This window comes from Ptychodera flava, chromosome 9, assembly GCF_041260155.1.
Source record: "Ptychodera flava strain L36383 chromosome 9, AS_Pfla_20210202, whole genome shotgun sequence".
Classification (NCBI taxonomy): Eukaryota; Metazoa; Hemichordata; class Enteropneusta; family Ptychoderidae; genus Ptychodera; species Ptychodera flava.
This window is the reverse complement of record NC_091936.1, coordinates 28184572-28198675: the sequence shown is the minus strand read 5'-3', so window position 1 is coordinate 28198675 and position 14104 is coordinate 28184572. Positions and strand designations below refer to the sequence as shown.

Here is a 14104-nt window from a genome sequence, read left to right as displayed (position 1 = left end):
GTGAGGGAAAGTTATCCTTAAGGATAAAATTCCTCTGTAGTAGGCAGTCGTAGCTGCTTTTGAAGGAGGTCACACTTTCTGCATTAATGACATTGGCTGGTAATTTATTCCAAGTATCCACAACTCTTGTTGAAAAAAGTACTTCCTTGTGTTAAGTCGAACGGCAAGTTCTCGAGTCAGCTGCTAACCTTTTTTGTTTAAGTGTTATAAGTGTTATTAGACCAAGCTGTTTAAGTCTGTTTTTTTTTAATTTTAGTGTGGGGGTTCAGGTATCATTTTTGTTGCCCTGCGTTGCACTTTTTCTAAGATGTTTATGTCCGTTTGTAGCCATGGTGACCAAGCGTGTACCAAATATTCGAGCTGTGGTCTCACAAGTTGCTTGTAAAGACGAAGAATGACATTTTTTGATTTGATTGACAGTGATCGTTTGTTGAAACCAAACATTCTATTTGCCTGTTTTTGCAAAGTTAACACACTTACTTGACGGTTTTAGGGTAGAATGAACTAAGACATCCAAGTTCTTTTTTTCAGTTGTAAGTTCCAGTGAAATATTCTATTTGCGGTAATTCCTGTAACTCAGAGCTATTTTGCATTCAGTAGAATATTTCCAGCAGTTTACAATGCCCTCCTGCGGTCAGCAGACCGGTTACGTCATTGTACTATTCACAATGACACAACAGCTGATGAAGGCTGAGTGATTCAGTCGAAATATTCTACCGAATGCAAAATAGCTCTGAGTTACAGGAATTACCGCGAATAGAATATGATTCCAGAGCAAGGAAACAATATTTATAGTTGCAGTGAAATATTGTTCATTTAGTATTCATGGAAGGGGTTGTTGTCGCCAATATGCATGGATTTACACTTGCTTGCATGGATACATTAAAGGACAGCCGCCAGTCTTCATTCAATTTTTTGGCTTGTCAAAATCAGCTTGTAGAATTTTAGTGTCACTACAATTTCGCAAGGGGTGATATTTCTTGGTATTGTCAGTAAGTTCAGAGTTCAGAACTAATTTCACCGTCAGTGTGATTGATGTAGATTAGAAAGAGTACTGGTCCAAGAACTGAACCCTGAGTGACACCACTTGTGACGTATTTTCCATTCACATGATGCTCCATTTATGACTACTCGCTGTTTTGTATTCGTCAGCCAAGCTTTGATCCACTGTAGAATATTTCCATTTATGCCATGATACTTCATCTTTTCAAAAAAATCTGGGGTGTGGTACTTTGAAAGTGCAAGGAAAATAGATGTGAAGTGTCCACCTAAATTTGGGTCTGATGAATCTGTGCTTGGAGACTGGCAATTGCGAAATGATTTCATTGATTTGATGGAAAGGAAAGGTGCTGGTTTTACGGATTGTCCCGAGGAAGCTACAGGGAAGACCTTTGTCGATAATATCGCCAGTGTCTTGTTCTCTCATCTGATACCCCATCTTTCTAAAATTGAATACAGAGGCTTTAAGTTACCCGATCTGTTTGGTGTTTTCTTACAAAACAAAGACACCTTTCAGCAAAACTATGACATTCCATCAGAGCATAAACATTACCAAAGAAAATTAAACTTGAAAGAAACGTACAAGAACTTGAGGACAAAAGACTGCTACTGTATACTGTTATAGAGTACCCATTCCTCAAACTGTCCAGATTTAAGTAATTTGATGAGGCTGTCAAGGTGCTGTGCATGTTGACCCTTTGAATGCACAAGAAAGACATCTAAAACTAATAAGAGAAAAGCAAACGTCAAAGAATGACTGTTTATTTTGATCCATTTGTTATGAAAATGCATACAGCGATCTTACAGTGTGTCACACTATGACAGGAGTATTCATGTTGTTTGAGAAAAATTGTCCAATAAAGGCAAACTGATTTTGTGTTAAATTTTCTGTGTGTGTTTTTTAACCGCTTACCCGCGTACCTTTTAGGATTTTGAGTGGACGCAAAACAAAGAATTTACTTACTTTGGCCTAATTGTAAAACACATAGGAGGAAAAATAAGCGAGGTAAAAATCACACAAAAGCGCAAGAACAAAACACTAACAATAATGCGGAAATCAAAACTACAGAAGATCATGAGGTCACAGGTCAAGGTCATCAGATTACGATTAAGGAAAGTTTGTTAAGTCCACGTCCGGGATTGATTCAAATGCTTTATTGATGTAACTATACAGAATGTCACCCAAAAATGCTTAATCGACACGGGATGTACAAATACAATAGTTGCTAAGGAATTTTTCTACCTCATTCCCGAAAAAGAGCGACCCGAGCTGATTGATTATGGCAATTACCTTACACAGGCTGACGGGTAAAACGTTTCATTACTGGGTCAAATTCTGGTGAAAATTAAGATCGGTGCTAAAGAGAGATTTGAATCTATTCTCGTGGCAGAGACATTGGGTGTATCTGCTGGCATCATAGGTATGGACTTACTGCGAAAATTTGATTGTCAACTTGATTTGCGAAAAGGGAAAGTGACCATCAATGACCAGATACTAGAAACAACACACGAAGATTTGAAACCTTTTTGCTGTCGGTTACAGGCTAATTGGCCACAGTCTATTCCAGCCGGGCATGAGGCTATACTGTTAGCTCGAATGCACAAGAAGCCACGAGTTGGGCAAGTGGGTTTTCATTTATACAGAGGTCAAAAGGTGTCTGATAAATGTTATGATTTTGAATCTAAGCAATCTGAGGTCATTGCTATGGTAACGCCAAGTTTTGTCGGGGAAACCGGGTTGATTGGTGCCCATTGTCTAAGCAAGCCAGGGAGTAATCTCCATGCAGTTAGAGTAATGAATCTTAGTAGCCAGGACATAGAGGTGAAAAAGGGACAATGTGTTGGTCTATTGAAAATGGATAAAAACACGAAGTTTGACATAGAAAATTCCACAATTCCAAATGAGCAGATTACCGATAAAACAGCGCCACTGACCGCAAGAGTAGCCACTGCTAAACAGTGTGAGAAAATGCCAGAGCATGTTAAAGATCTGTATGAGCGGAGCATTGTAAATCTTACTTCTGATGAACAAAAGAAACAAGTGTACGATTTGCTTGTCAGGAATTCGGCTGTGTTTAGTAAGGATAGCATGGATATGTGAAAGACTGATATTGTAAAACACCATATCCCTACAACTTCTGAAGTTCCCATCAAGTCTCGTCCATATAGGGCACCTCACTGGAAAAAGAAGGAAATAGATAGACAAATTCAGAATTTTGTGGATAAGGGATTGTTAGAAGAATCGGAAAGTGCGTTGTCTAGTCCTTGTCTATTAGTGGGTAAAAAAGACGGCTCATTTCGACTAGTCTGTGACTATAGACGTCTCAATGCTATCACACTTTGCAATGCTCAGCCAATACCCCGAATTCAGGATAATCTTGAAAGTCTGGGAGGGGCAAGGATTTTCAGCTGTTTAGATCTTAATCAGGGATTCTACCAGGTAGATTTAGAAAAGGACAGTCGGGAAAAGTCTGCCATAGTTACACCATCAGGCAGGCTTTTACAATGGACTTCAATGCCCATGGGATTGTGTGGAAGTCCGGGGACATTTGAAAAACTCATTGAAAAGGTTTTTCATGGATTGCAGTGGGAGATCCTACTGTTATACATCGATGACATCATAGTGTACGGATCTTCTGTTCAGGAGGAATTGGAAAGATTACAGATAGTGTTTGATAGGTTGAGAAAAGCTGGTTTGAAATTAAAGGCCAAAAAGTGCATCCTCTTTGCTGTGAAGGTTGACTTCTTGGGACACACAATTTCTGAAACAGGGGTATCAACAGATCAAAAGAAAATAACATCAATCAAGAGATGGCCTGTGCCTAGCAATGTGTCTGAAGTGCGCAGTTTCTTCGGGCTGGCATCATATTACCGGCGTTTCATCAGAAATTTTGCAAGCATTGCAAAGCCTTTAAACGAGCTTACTCGCAAACATGCAGTGTTTGTTTGGACTCCTGAATGTCAGGCTGCATTTGATGAAATAAAGGAATTACTAACATCAGCCCCGGTGCTAGCCTTTCCATCAGAAGGGGGACAGTTTATTTTAGACACAGATGCGAGTGCAATCGGTATTGGGGCCGTGTTATCCCAAGAAATTGAAGGGGTGGAACAACCTATCGCCTACGCTAGTCGTGTTCTAAACAAAGCAGAGAAAAACTATTGTGTGACCAGAAAGGAACTTTCGGCTGTTGTAAATTACGTGAAGTATTTCAAACATTATCTCATTGGCAGACCATTCACGATTAGAACTGACCATGCTTCACTGGTCTGGTTGCTGAGATTTAAGAATCCTGAAGGACAGTTGGCAAGATGGCTTGAGGTTTTGGGTCAATATAAATTCAAGGTTGTTCATAGACCAGGTAATAAACACCAGAACGCTGATGCGTTGAGTCGCATCCCGGTCATTCAATGCAAACAGTGTGGAAGGGAACACCATAGAGTGAATCAGGCAAGTTGTGATGATAATGTTGGAAGTGAAATGTTGACAGACTTGTGTAGGCCAAAGAATCATAGGTCAGTCATGCAAGAATTTTCATCTGATGATAATCATGAGAGTGATGATGCCTCAAAGGTGGTGGAAAAAGAAACTCTGGATGAAATTGCTAACCGGTGTCTTTCCATGGGGGACGCCCTCAATTTGGGAAAGGAAAGGTGCACCAGAAATCCACAAAACAGCAAGCTGTTGGTGATAGACAGCAGGAGACTGAGTTCAGTTTAAACAGTGATACAGTGATAAACCATGAACCTCTCTGGTCTCGAGAAGACTTGAGAAAATGTCAATTAGACGATCTCAGTATAGGACCAACATTTCGATTGGTTGAAGAGGTCATCCGCGACCCTCATGGGAAGACATTTCTCAAAAGTCACCTGCGCTGAAAAGTTACTGGTCTCAGTACGACCAGCTCCGAGTTCATGACGGTATTCTGTATAAATTGTGGGAGGCTGATGACGGAAAATTAGTTCGGTGGCTAGTTGTTTTACCCAAGCTTTATATTGGGTTGGTATTGAAAACCTTCCATGAAAGTCGTTTCGGTGGACATGGCGGTATGGGACGCACTCTTGCCAAGGTTCGACTCAAATACTATTGGTACGGGATGTCAGTGGACGTCCGTGCTCATGTTCGGGTATGTGACACCTGTGCAAAAGCTAAGTCAGCGACAGGGCAAAAACGTGCCCCACTCAAAACATACGTAGTAGGTGCCCCGATGGAGAGAATCGCTATCGATGTAGTTGGCCCTTTCCATATATCTGATAAGGGAAATACAAAGATTTTAGTAGTAGGTGATTATTTCTCAAAATGGATGGAGGCCTACCCCATACCTAATGAGGAAGCAATTACTGTCGCAAAAGCACTATTAGACAATTTTCTCAGTAGATTTGGCATGCCTTTGGAATGCCATAGTGACCTCGGCCAGAACTTTGTTTCTAACGTTTTTAAGGAGGTATGTGAACTGTTAGGGGTACACAAAACCTACACAACCCCTCGTCATCCGCAAAGTGACGGCCAAGTGAAACGTTTTAATCGTACTTTGGTCCAATACATTAAATCCTATATGGACCCGCAAAAACATCAAACCGACTGGGATGAGCACCTAAGTCTAGCAACATTTGCATATCGCAGTAGCGTTCACACTGCTACTGGCGAAACCCCTAATATGCTTATGTTTGGCAGGGAATTGTATTACCCATTGGATATGGCGATTACGCCTCTGAAACTACATGACAATGATCAAGGAACTGACTACGTTTCTAACTTGAGAGAGAAAATAGAAATAGCCCATGAGCATGCACGGTCACAGCTTACAAGTACAGCCAGGAGACAGAAAAAGATGTATGACCGTTTCGCGACAAAAAGCTGCCACAATGTAGGGGACTTTGTTTGGCTGAAAGATGAAAGAAGGAAAAAGGGGTATTCACCTAAACTGCAATTGGCTTATGAAGGACCATATTTGGTAATAGGCAAATTGTCTGACTTGGTGTACAGAATTCAGTACAGCCCTAAAAGTAAGCCGAAAATTGTCCACTACGAGAAACTAAAGCGTTATCAGGGAGAGCCTCTGAACGGCTGGTTAGATAAAGTTAAGATTCTATCTATCGATGAACGTGTGCAAGTTGGTAAACCCTCTGACCACGATCAAGTAAAACCTGATCTGGGTAATAAAATTGTAACCTCATCCTGTGATGCAGATAACACTGTTACTGAGAATAGTGATGCTGTAGAGATGACGGGTCAGTCTGATATATCTACTGAATTTAATCTGAAACCAGATGTTCCTCTTGATATCAGTTCAGAGCCAGAATCGACAGACGTCGACAATGACATAAGTAAAGGCCAAATTAAATGTAGTGATGATTCAGTCTGCGTAGAGGAAAATCAGGGAGATTCTGACATTTTAGAAGTAGAATAATGTGACAATGGTGATACAAGGATTGCTGAAGGTTTCACCGAGAATAACGAATTTAAGGATCAACCTAGCAGATATCCTAAGAGAGCTAGGAAGCAAATTAACCATTATGGCTTTGGAAGACTGTCAAAGGCCGTGAGTCAAGTTTGGAAAGAATTGACAAGTTGAGTCGATCAGGATATGAGAACATCTAAAGTACGTAGCCAAGGAGAAGGGTAGTCTCTCTTTTCAGTGTCCGGCGCCCCTGCGTAGGTTAGCCAATATTGTGGTGTAGTAAAGGACACGTATGTCATGAATTTGATAAGTTCATGTTAGACTACCGGACGTGTAACTTTTTATATAGTTGCACGAAGTGAACGGCAAGGTTCACGGTATTTAGTCACGTTCCGTGGTGACTGTTTGATGAGAGATCATCGTTTATGAGTTTCCTTCCGACTAATGACAGAGAAAACAATGAAAACACAAAAAAGGCAAAAAAAAAAATTACCCTCCCCCCCCCCAAAAAAAATTATCAAAACGAAGAAAACAAAAAAACAAAGCATTAGGTGCGATCATTTAAAGTCTTCATTTTCTTCTTCCTCGTTTCCAGAGTCTGTAAGAATTGCTAGATATTGAGATTGACCTGGAGCATCCTTTTCTTGAAAACTAGGTGGTATTGAGCAGAGTAATGAGATCTGCACCTTGTATACCAGACGGCCTAGCTTCTTTTCTCGTGTGTCTTTGAGTGGTTGTTGGCGGTATAAAATATGGGTACAAAGACCCGTTGAAATACCTGAACCTATCATTGACTCTGTCTTTCACTCTATCCTTTTCCTTTGTGATGAGAAGAATTCTTAAGTAGACAGTGCAATAGGGTAGTTCAATCCTTGTGAGCATAACACCTCTTATCCTAGTTGCTTCTCCTCTGACAATGCGACAAACAGAACGACAACTTTCCCTTGAACAAGTATGTGGTATCCACGATAGCTGATTCTGTTAACTTTTACATGACAATTTCCTCTTAGACTTCTTTTATTTGACATGACAGGAGGGCTACATACCCTCGGTTAAGTCGAAGGACGGTTCATTACAGCCATTTTCTGTTGGTTGTTGTTAAGATCGTCGACATTCTGTGTATGAGGACATGCACAGGTCTGGTCGGGGGGAGTTGTTGCGGAACTTCAGGGTCAGTAACCTGTTACACTGCTCTTGCTCCGCTGGCTCAGAAAATGCAACTTTTTCCTGAATCTCAGGTTCGGAAACCCTGTATTTGAGAGCACAATAAGACCTGTCGGCTCCATATCAGGGCGGGACTTAGATCACGTGGGAAAACTTGTAATATCCCGACACCCCCTGACTTTTGCGGACTTCTAGACCTGCTGTCGTGCAGTGAACATCGTGTTCAAAGCTGTGCTGAGCTGAACTTTTGCCTAACCGTTGTTTCCCTTTTATTTTCGGTTTAAACCTGTTCCACGAATTGTGCGAACATCTCGCGTTAGCCTCGGTGAGGTATTATTGTCTTGGTTGTTAATTAGTGGTGCTATTTCAGGTTTTCATAGTTGTTCAGTGAGCGGGGTTGCTCGAGCACGCCGGTCGGCCTTGTGACTTGTGCTACCAGCCAAATCTCGGTGCGCGTTCCGTCGTGCACACGGTCCATATATCGAACTACGGTTTGTGACGGTCTGGTTCATCGCCATCTAGGCTCGCCATTGCCATGGTTACGCTACCATTAACTAGAGGAAACTTTTAGTCGTCTAAAGGTTGGCATTTTGGGCCTAATTTCAGATAATCCGTTACAATAAAGTTCAATTTATGCCATGGCCATGATCGACCCTCTTTACCGGCGGGCCGCCTTCAGCGGCCCATTACAATAAATTGACTTTATGTAATGGTCCATGACCCGCTTAATGGGCAAACGCCTTTGGCGGCCCACTCCAATTAGGTTTACTTCATGCAATGCCCATGATCGACCCTCTTTACCGGCGGGCTACTCTCGGGCTGCCATCGGCCGCCCAATACAATAAATTGACTTTATTTAATGGCCCATGACCCTCTTTAAGTTGACTTTACGTAATGGCCCATGACATTCCTAATCAACGGGCCGCCTTCAGCGCCTCTGTCCAGTAACGTTTACTTTATACAATGGCCATGATCGACCCTCTTTACCGGCGGGCTACCTTTGGTGGCCCACGAGAATAAAGTTGACTTTACGTAATGGCCCATGACCCTCAATGAATGAGAACGTTTCGCCTTGAGGGTTACCTGCGAATGTCGAATATGTAGATCACCACAGACGGAATACATGTATCCGTGCTCACTGAGGTAGCGGTCGATTCCCCTCTGATATGACATCAAGGTGTCCGGTTCGCATTGTGCCCCGTCTTTTGCGAACACCTGCAAAAATTTCCATGATGGAATAAAACAATTGTGAACATTTGCTTATCATATTGAATAGAAATTGATCCAAGGACAAAAATTTGGCACCTATTTTCGTTCTTTCAATAACACTAGAAAGTACGAATATGGACATGGGCAAATCACTTTCGAATTGAATTGACTTAGAGAACAGTCATCATACTGGGGACTTTTGGTCAAACTTAGAATCCGATATTCGTCAAGAATAAAAAGTACAATCCCTAATGGATTATTATATTGACACTTTGTTGTGAATTGGGCAATGCCTAGTCACGAATTTTACAATCGTGAGGTTCTGCCAAAAGAACTGTTCCCTGCACGTATGGCAATGACTTAACTTGCATTGATATTTGATCTGTCATCATGATAATCCACCACTGTGACAAATGCTCTTCGCATGTATCGAAAGAAGTGCTAGAAACAGGAAACTGTAGACTTATCCTCTATTTAAATCTCAACAGGACGCCACCATCAGCACACGTATATAGTTGACCCTGAACAGATGATCCCGGCCCAGCTCTACCTGTTACTCTTGCCGGGCCAACTCGCAGCTCTACGGAAAATCTAAAAGTGCTTATAAGACTTACATCTCCTAAACATACCTAAGGATTGGCCTTATACCAACGTATTACAAGATGGACCAATAGGAGATAATTCAATCTGTGGTACGTTGCGGCCGGTTGGCAAAAAGGCTTGTGACATTGGTACTTTGCGGTAAATTAGAATTTTGCTTGGAATGCTTATTGAATACACGTATAGGAAATCTCATCTATTTTAATCCGTGACAATATTCGGCTAACCGGTTTTTAACCGTGAAATCAAGAAATGGAAGATGAAAGATGGGCAAATTTCTTTATTTCATCGATTCAAATGGGCATTTACATTAAAACTGGACCAAATTGGCCTCAAAGTACCATCCTCACTAGGGTTTTTTACCAATTTCTCATAATTTCGCTAGTGTTCAAAACCCGTTCGTTTCGAAAAGGACAGAAGGGCTTCATAAACATGAAGAAACGTTTCAAAATCGATAATTAGCCTAATTTCTTTTTTTCTATTGGACTGAATAAATTGAAAAATCGACTAGCCACGGGTTCAATTTCACCAGAGAATTGCGGGAGCCCCCTTTCCTCCATACTTTGATTACTAACAAGTCGTGCTCTCACATTTTCAGGTTTGTTTTATTATTCTGAGTTTGTGTATGTTGACAAATAAGAGGGTACCCTTATATTGTTGGAGATATCACTGACATAATGCGACAAAATTGACACCTTTTGGTTCATATCTCTATGTATTAATTTCTAGGTCAAACTATTTTAGGGTATTGGACTCCGTCGGTGAGAATCAAGTTTCGCACCGTCGCATTTTCAGGCTGATCCAATTTTGTCAAATCTATAATACATTACCTATTTGACACGATTTACCGCAAAGATCGAAGATATCACTTGATATGACAAAGAGGTACAATTTTACTTTGAATATTTTCGTTTGTCATGGTCGTGTTAATGAATCTACTGTGAGCGAATTAGACATAGAAAGCATAAATCTCTGTTCTTTTCAAAACGTGCCTTTCCTCGCTATTTCACTACTTTCCTACCGACGACAGCCATGAAACCGAGAACTTTCCATCTGATATTCTATCGCCATGTATTGATTTGCTAGATAAATGATCCTGGGTCATTCAGCTTCCGTCGTTCTATAATATGATATGTATAAATGGTAAAGCCATGCAAACAGTATCCTGATATTCACAACTGAGCAGTCGATTCAATGTGATCACAATCAACAACTTTAAAACATAAATCATCATCGTAAAGCAATACTTACTTGAAAGAAATTTTACTGAACTTTTTCTTCCAAAACAAAACACCCCTTGAACGAACAATATTCTACTTCGATCACTAAAGATCTCTTCGATGCTAGTCTTCCATTAAGAAAATTTGTTGATTATTACAGCGCGGTGTACTTAATACATGGTAATGATGACGTCACAAAATGTCGCTACGTGTACCACCTTGGTCATGCGTCTTTTCGACCACCATTTTATTTACAAGTTCAATGTAAGAATGACAGAACTTTCCTGGAAGTTGGCAAATATAGTTTTAAGGTTTGATTTTCTTTCGGCTGTCGTTATTGACAAGGAACTGAGCCATACTCGATGGAGACAGCCTAATGCATACTAAAGCGCGGGAGTGACCGCATACTACACATCAAGATAAAAAATATATAATACTTTACCAAGCGTCAACCACTTAGAAATGCTCGCTTTTTGATTATAGTCTAACAGTACCGCTGTGTTTCTACTTTATTGAGCAAAACCCATACTTTGAATTCGAACAGTGTGTCTCTGATCAAGATGTCAAGGATGTCAAGAATGAACCAGTCAAGGATGACTGGTTCATTCAACGAGTTCAGAACTGTGAGTTGAGGAGAGGGAGGGGGTTACTTATCAAACAAGGTAGTTAGGGTCACCAGACATGAAAGGCCAACCCGCGTATCAGCTTTTAAAAGTTATACCACTCCAGGTCATGTGACCTATTGTTCTTGCCATCCATTTATCCCTGAAAACACGACTGACACCTATTGTTCTTATGCAAAATAAGTACTCAGTCATACTTTTATTCATATGTAAATAAGTAATCACCACACTTTAATGAATGAAAATCATTATCATATCAATAAAAGTGTAGTGATTACTTATTTAAATATGAAAAAAGTATGACTGATTACTAATTTGCATGAGAACAATATGTCAAGTCGAGATGTCTAAAGCATTCACACACATTAAAAACAAAATGAAGACAATTTGTTCAACTGATATGTTGTAGCATCACATTTTATAATTCAATTTTAACTTTCTTTGGACCATGCTCAATGTAAGCAACATAATTTGTTGATGAAGAATGTCCATTTTTAGATTCGGCGTCTTCTTGGGTTGGACCAATCTTGTCTATTTTGTTACATTGTTTTGTCGTAACTTGAGAAACTGGTTTACTTACAGATTCCTCTGATTTAACACTAGATGGAGATGGTAGTAATATATTCGACACATGCTTTTGTTGTGCAGTAGACATACATTTGAGGCGCGTAAACCGTCATCTGATCTGTGACCTGTTTGTTCTTTGATAAGCTGCTCATCGAATCCCTGATGGTACAGAGATGTTGCCGCATTCACCTGAAATTATCAAACACAAGACATATGTGACAAATAGCATGGAAATAAGTATAGCCTTTTTGTAACGTTTGTGGAATAGTCGAAAGAAATTCTATGATACTGCCGCACACACAACAAATTGTTTTGGTCAATGAATTTAATTTTATAACTTTACAGAATTCGTTTTGTGTATAAATATTTTAGTAAAAGAATAAATTACCTTGCCAGAATATCCAGTGTGCTGGCAGTCTGGCCGAGCCATCTTGCACATTTGCTTTGTGTAAAGACGTATATTTTCTGGCAGGAGAACTTGATTATCCCTTGGCAAGGGTCATCGATAGTACAATCCCGTCCGGTGTTATCATCGCCAAGTACTTTTTTATAAGTTGATATGAAGTACACATCGTGGATTTTATGCGCTCCGTAGTAGCGGCTGCTCTTATAGGGCAGTTTGCCCGTGTAAAATCCACTTTGGTTGTTTTTACATGGCCGTCCATGGAACTCTAGGAAGTCTCTTGGGTCATCAGATCAGACAAGTTGACAAGGTCCATCTTGACCAGTCAAAAACACGAAAATGGTATTGAAAGCCTGATGCATCCACGAGGCAATCACATGCATCTACAGATTGAATTCCTTCTCGCTAGCCAATAGCCAATACGACAGAGTAAGGCAAGCCATTTTATTTAACCAATCAGACTAAAACAGTTTCCTTCTACACAGGTGCATTATACCACTCTGTAGCCCTTATTCAAATGCAGATTTGCAGTTGACCAGAGCCCTTGTCCTACTTGTCTGTGATAGGTCATTCTCCCAAACTCGCATGCCAGGTGCATAATGACCTCTGTGAACCTTCGACGTACAATGGGTCACTCCATTCCATTGTGGGTATTCAAATGAAAAGTAGACGATTTATTGACAGTAATTTTCAAATTTTAGAGAAGATTGGCCTGTTTTTCGTGGTATAAGTCGTTAATCGTACCTCGTAGGTGAGCTGTAACAGTTGTAATCACCACACTTATGGTCAGGAACTTGTAAACATCACTCGGCCTTCGGCCTCGTGATGTTTACAAGTTCCTGACCATAAGTGTGGTGATTACAACTGTAACAGCACACCTACTCGTGCAATTAACTATACTAATGACATCATCACTTGAGTCATTACCCAGCACGTACAAAGTGGAAACCGGTTAACAATGACGTGATCATTTCATTGTGGGCTCCGAGCATTTATCAACCGCTTCTACAACTTGTACACGTTTTGCCTATATTTGAAGGCTTGGAAGATAGGTTTGCTTTGGGCGGAAGTGTAACAAAAATTTCAAAAAACTATCAAGTGTGATGATATTTGTACTTCTAGATACGTTGATATGCATCACTAACATTAGAGAGACATTTATCCCGATAACTTACTTTTCACGCTAATATTCAGTCCACATTACAGGGTATCGTTCATGTATTTTGAACTCAATACTGTCCAGCTTTCTGCCATGCAAGAGTTATTCTTTTGACGTGAATATCTTTAATACTTGAGTGTAGTTATTCACGCGACAAGTCCAAACGGACTAGACTAGCATTTGCTATTTTCCGTTTCCATTTACCCTTTATCACAGCACAACTCAGATGTACATTCATCATTGAATTGTAATATTATTATGATTAAGGGTAATAAAAGATTATTATTATTATTATTATTATTATTATTTTCACAACAGCAGGGCGTGATAGATCCATCAGTGATACGAGAGAGTCATAGAATAATCTAGATCTTAACTTCACGAGACCACGCGACATTGACAAAAAAATCGTTGATGCTTTCTTTGTCTACACAAGTAACCAAGGCGAGTACCTTACATACTGCGTTTTCATTTTTAAAGGGTTGGGGTTTACAAGACGTATTCACTCGTAATTTAAAACAACTTTTCATACGACTAGATGACTAGATACACGTCTTTTTCTAATTCTATGACACATCTTAAAGCGTAACTATTACCGCCATCAGGCTCTGTTGCTAAAACTTGTCTTGAAATTAGATCTTCAATAATCCATTAAAACTCCATTACGATATCTACAGTATGTCAGTCTCTGTGGATGTGCATCTTGGGATTTATGGCATCTCGTCGAATAAGCTACTCTTGCCATCCTCCAATCAGGCATT

At 40.2% G+C, this 14104-nt stretch overlaps 1 protein-coding gene across 1 annotated transcript in view; it reads left to right on the top strand.

The window, feature by feature from the left end:
* Nucleotides 1–14104, top strand: part of LOC139140564 (protein D2-like) — a 178444-nt gene that overhangs the window by 35100 nt on the left and 129240 nt on the right. The gene's annotated exons all lie outside the window — the stretch shown is intronic.